Here is a 6,271-nt window from a genome sequence, read left to right on the forward strand (position 1 = left end):
CAGAAATAGATTCAGCCTTTCCAGCTAAGAAAATCGGATCATCACCCAGAGAGAGGCTAAAAACAAGAGGAGGTCTGGAAAAAATCACAGGAAGATAGTTAGGACTCTGAAGAAAAATATGTGAAGACCAAGAATGATGATTCACACTCACTGCAGGGTAGTGAAAATGAAAAAAAGATCATAAAAATGTTTACCAAGAGCAGCAGGCAACATCCAAATCAGTCTCTAAGCAGAGAGAAATGCTAATGGAAGATGTGGGCAGTAAGGAACAAGAAGAAAAAGAGGCACCATTCCAGGAGAAAGATTCCAGCAGTGATGAAGACTTTCTAATGGAAGATGATGATAATAGTGATTATGGAACCTCAAAAAAGAAAAAAAAATCATGAAGAAGTCCAAGCCTGAAAGGAAAGGAAAGAAATGCCCAAACCCAGGCTAAAGGCTACAGTGACACCAAGTCCAGTGAAAGATAAAGGAAAAATGGGCCATCCCACAACATCAAAAGGATCAAAGTGAAAGGCTGCTTCTCCCAAAGAAGAGGATGAGGAGCCAGAAAGTCCCTCAGAAAATAAAAAGTCTGCTAGACTTCTACCAGAAAAGTATGAGGATGAAGGATCTAAAGATGAAGCCCAGGCTATGGAAGATTAAAAAGTGATGGTTTGTGGAGGTTTTATTATTATTTTATTATTTTTTTATAAAATAGGGGGAAAAAAGAAATCCTACTTAGGGGTAGAATATGGTTTTAGCTATAGCTTGACTCATGGGGACACCATTATGTCAGTCTGATTGACTGGGATAAGACCCAAGAGATAATGAGACAATAGTAAGGTAATATAGCAAAGCTTTAATGGAGGAAAAGGGCAAGGGGAAGCCTGATAACAGAAGAGGTGGCTGGGGAGTCCCATCTGGGTGGGGGAATCATGAGATTTTATAGAATTAGGGGTTTTCAGGGGTAATACAACTTGGACTGTTCCTCTTGGTTGTCTTTGGGGAAAGTGAGCTACTTGGATTAACTTCATTGGATTTATCTAAAAGGGGTGGGATCTTGTTGGCAACCTTTTTGTTGGCTTTCTGTTGCCTAGGCTGGGGTTTGTTAGTTTCCTGTTGTTTAGCTGGTGTCTGTTTGCTTCCTGTCACTAAACTGGGAATTTATCATATAAGGTTTATTACATAAGATATAAGATGGAAGTAATCTCAAATTAAAAGCTCTTACATTAAGGAAAACTGGAAAAGGAATTCTGACAGAAGATAATATGAATCAAATTTGAAGGAAACAATGAAGTAGCAGTGAGGATGGTGAGCATTCTGGAAACTGAATGATAGTAAAAATGTATAGAATCAGTAATGTGCAATCAAAGAATTCCCTAAGGAAAAATTGCCAGGGCCTGATGGATTCACAAGTGAATTCTATCAGACATACAAAGAGCAACTAATCCCAATACTATACAAATTATTTGATATAATAACCAAAGGAGTCCTACCAAATTCCTTTTATGACACAAATATGGTACTGATTCCAAAGCCAGGTAGATAAAAAACGGAGAAAGAAAACTACAGACCAATCTCTCTAATGAACATAGATGCAAAATTTTAAATAGAATATAAGCAAAGAGACTCCAGAAAGTGATCAAGAGGATCGTCCATGATGATCAGGTGGGATTTATACCAAGAATGCAAGGATGGCTCAACATTAGGAAAACCACCCACATAATTGACCATATCAACAAACTAACAAACAAAAATCACATGATTATCTCAATAGATGCTGAAAAAGTCTTTGACAAAATACAGCACCCATTCCTATTGAAAACACTGAAAAGTACAGGAATAGAAGGAACTTTCCTAAAAATGATAATCAATATATATCTAAAACCATCAACAAGCATCATATGCAATGGGCATAAATTAGAAGCCTTCCCAATAAGATCAAGAGTGAAACAAGGATGCCCATTATCACCTCTATTATTTAACATAGTATTAAAATCACCAGCAGTAGCAATTAGAGAAGAAAAAGAAATTGAAGGTATCAAAATAGGTAATGAGGTGAATAAGCTATCACTCTTTGCAGGTGATATGATGGTCTACTTAAATAATCCTAGAGAATCAACTAAGAAGCTTGTAGAGAATATCAACAATTTTAGTAAAGTTGTAGGATACAAAATAAATGCACATAAATCATCAACATTTCTATATATTTCCAACACATCACAGGAGCAAGAAGTAGAAAGAGAAACACCATTAAAAATGATCCTAGACAATATAAAATACTTAGGAATCTATCTACCAAAACAAACACAAGAATCATATGAAAACAACTACAAATCACTTTAAAAACAATTAAAACTAGATCTAAACAATTGGAAAAACATTGATTGATCATGGGTAGTACGGGCTAACATAATAAAAATGACCATTCTACCCAAATTAATTAATTTATTTAGCACCATACCTATCAAACTACAAAAAAACAACAACAACAACAAAAAAACCTTTTTTTTACTGAATTAGAAAAATAAAACAAAGTTCATTTGGAATAACAAAAGATGAAGAATATCAAAGGAAATAATGAAAAAAAAACGTGAAGAAAGGTGGCCTAACAGTACCAGATATTAAAATGTTCTATTAAGCAGCAGTCATCAAAATAATATGGTACTGGAGTTTCCAGGTTAAGATGGCGGCAGAGTAAAAAGCAGCTCTTAACCTCTCCTGACTGAAACACACAAGACTCATCAAGGGTACACAAAAACAAGTCCAGACGAATGGAGGAACCCCACAACAGGGTGCAGCATGGAAGGTACGTCAAATCGGGACATTTCGTTGCTATAAAGGGGTGAAACAGCTCTCACTAAATCTCGGGCTGAGCAACCACCCCACCCCCACCCCCTCCATACACACCACCTATAGCGCCGAAGCCAGCTAAAAAGAAATAGAGCAAGTTTGGGGCACCCATCGAGTCATTGGCAGCTCCAGGGCTTCTTCCTGAGAGCAGCAAGATTTGGGACCCAAAAAGCCAAAGAACGCATGAGAAATCTGAGCGCAGGCTCAGGGCGAAGATCTTGGGAGCAGAGCTCAGGCACAGTGGAGGCGTGGGTGGAGGCAGACACAGCCACTAGCTAAAGCTCTGAAACCCTGAGTGGGGAACCAGCGCAGACTGGTATACAACTGTGAAAGCAGCGCCCTGAGACTGGTAAAGGAACCTCTGGTAGAGGATCAAGCAAGGGGATCAACCAGGAGGCTTGACCTTGGAAAAAAACAGACCTCAGCAGCCAAAAGACAGGGGACAGACCCTGAGTGCAAGGATAAAGCTGAGAAGCTACTGGGCTAATGATGGCTACCCAGTCTCAGGAAGTTCAGAAGAGAAAGATTAACAAAAAGAAAAAAAAGTCTTTAACACTCGACAACTTTTACACGGAGAAAATCCAGACAACTGAGCAAACGGAGGAGGAGAACAAACAAGCATCTGGACACACCTCAAATAAGCAAAACGGATCACAAGCTATGGAAGAGTTCAAAACTGAGATTTTGAGCGAAAATGGAAGAGATCTGGCAAGAAAATAACAGTTTAAAAGGTAGAATCTTGCAATTGGAAAGTGAGGCTCAGAAATCAAATGAACTGAAAAGCAAATTGAACCAGATTGAAAAAGAAAACCAAAAGATCATAGCTGAAAACCAAAAGATTAGAGCTGAAAACGAAAAGATTAGAGCTGAAAACCAGTCCTTCAAGGCTAGAATTGAGCAATTAGAAGCTAATGATCTCTCAAGACAACAAGAACAAATAAAACAAAGTCAAAAGACTGAAAAAATAGAAGGAAATATGAAATATCTCAGTGAGAGAGTGACAGACCAAGAAAACCGGTCTAGAAGAGATAATTTGAAAATGATTGGTCTTCCAGATAAACCAGAAATTAATAGAAACCTGGACTCCATATTAAAAGAAATTATTGAGCAAAATTGCCCTGAAGTCCTACAACAAGAGGGCAATACAGAAGTTGAAAGGATTCATAGAACACCCACTACATTCGACCCAGATAAGAAAACACCCAGAAATATAATTGCGAAATTCAAGAGCTTTCAAGCAAAAGAAAAAAATCATACAAGAAGCCAGAAAGAGACAATTCAAATATCAGGGAACACCAATCAGGATCACACAGGATCTGGCAGCCTCCACCCTAAAAGACCATAAGGCTTGGAATATGATATTCAGAAAGGCAAGAGAGCTGGGCCTGCAACCACAGATCAACTACCCATCAAAATTGACTATATATTTCCAGGGGAAAGTATGGGCATTCAACAAAATTGAAGAATTCCAAGTATTTGCACAGAAAAGACCAGGGCTAAATGGAAAGTTTGATATTCAACCACAAAAATCGAGAGAAACATGAAAAGGTAAATAATAAACAGAGAGGAAAGAAAGAAAACTTATAATTTTTAAATTTGCCTTTTTAAGGGCCTTAGATCTAATTATCTGTATTCCTATGTAGAGAAATGTTATGTATAATTCTCTGTAGTGAACTCTATTCACTAATATTCACTATTATAGTAATCAGAAGAATAATTCACAGGGTGAGGGTGGAACACTAAATACTCTAAGATGACATGGGGAATGGGAAAGAGGGGGTTAATAGTAGGGGACACCAAGAGAAACATGAGTGAATAAGAAAAATAGGATATTCTATTACACACAAAGAGGGCATGGGAAGGAGAGGGGACACATACTATTATAAGAAGGAGAGGAAGGGAGCATTAAGAGCTAATAATCAAACCTTACTCTCAGTGTAATCAACCCGGAGAGGGAAGAGTAGCTATACTATCCATTGGGACATAAAACTCTTATCTAACCCTACTGAGAAAGTCAGAAGGGATAAACCAAGGGGAGCAGGGGACTGGGCAGGTCAAAAAAAAGGGAGGGGAGAAGAAGGGGGAGGGAACTCATAAGGCCTTTAAAAACAAAAAGGGGGGCGAATAAGGGAGAGGGTAGTAAGGGAAGTTAAACAAAGAAGAGGATAAGGGATAGCGGCCTAATAGCAAACCACTGGTTTAAAAGGAAATAATATTTTAAAAAGGGGTAGGATTAGGGGCAGATAAGAAAATGTCAGCAAATGCACAACTAATGATTATAACTCTGAAGGTCAATGGGATGAACTCGCCAATAAAACGGAAGCAAATAGCAGAGTGGATTAGAAACCAAAATCCCACCATATGTTGTCTACAAGAAACACATATGAGACGGGTGGACATACACAAGTTTAAGGTTCAGGGCTTGAGCAAAATCTTTTGGGCATCAAATGAGAAAAAGAAGGCAGGAGTGGCTATTATGATTTCTGACAAAGCCAAAGTAAAAATATATATGATTAAAAAAGACAGGGAAGGTCATTACATCCTGATTAAAGGCAGTATAAACAATGAGGCAATAACACTGCTCAATATATATGCAGCAAGTGGCATAGCATCCAAATTCTTAAAGGAGAAACTGGCAGAGCTCAAGAAGGAAATAGATAGTAAAACCATACTGGTGGGAGATGTGAATATTCCTCTTTCTGATCTAGATAAATCAAACTGAAAAATAAATAAGAAAGAGGTAAGAGAGGTGAATGAAGTCCTAGAAAAATTAGATTTAATTGATATGTGGAGAAAAATAAATAGGGACAAAAAGGAATACACCTTCTTTTCAGCTGCATATGGCACATTCACAAAGATTGACCATGTTATAGGGCATATAATCATTGCAAACAAATGCAAACGAGCAGAAATAATAAATGTAACCTTCTCAGATAATAATGCAATAAAATGATAATTAGTAAGGACACCTGGACAGGAAAATCAAAAACTAATTGGAAATTAAATAATATGATTCTCCAAAACCAATTTGTCAAAGAAGGAATCATAGAAACAATCAAAAATTTCATTGAAGAAAATGACAATGATGAGACATCCTACCAAACTCTGTGGGATGCAGCCAAGGCAGTACTCAGGGGGAACTTTATATCCTTGAGTGCATATATTAACAAATTAAGGAGGGCAGAGATCAATGAATTGGGCATGCAACTCAAAAAATTAGAAAGCGAGCAAATTAAAAATCCCCAGATGAAAACTAAATTAGAAATACTAAAAATCAAGGGAGAAATTAATAAAATCAAAAGTAAAAGAACTATTGAATTAATAAATAAGACTAGAAGCTGGTACTTTGAAAAAACAGATAAAATAGACAAAGTACTGCTCAATCTAATAAAAAAAGGAAAGAAAACCAAATTGACAGTATCAAAGATGGAAAGGA

The 6,271-nt window shown here is 37.2% G+C and overlaps 1 pseudogene; it reads right to left on the bottom strand.

The window, feature by feature from the left end:
* Positions 1-933: 933 nt before the first annotated feature.
* The window catches only part of LOC123252705, a 196,220-nt pseudogene continuing 190,882 nt past the window's right edge, over positions 934-6,271 (bottom strand).

Source organism: Gracilinanus agilis, chromosome 1, assembly GCF_016433145.1.
Source record: "Gracilinanus agilis isolate LMUSP501 chromosome 1, AgileGrace, whole genome shotgun sequence".
Taxonomy (NCBI): domain Eukaryota; kingdom Metazoa; phylum Chordata; class Mammalia; order Didelphimorphia; family Didelphidae; genus Gracilinanus; species Gracilinanus agilis.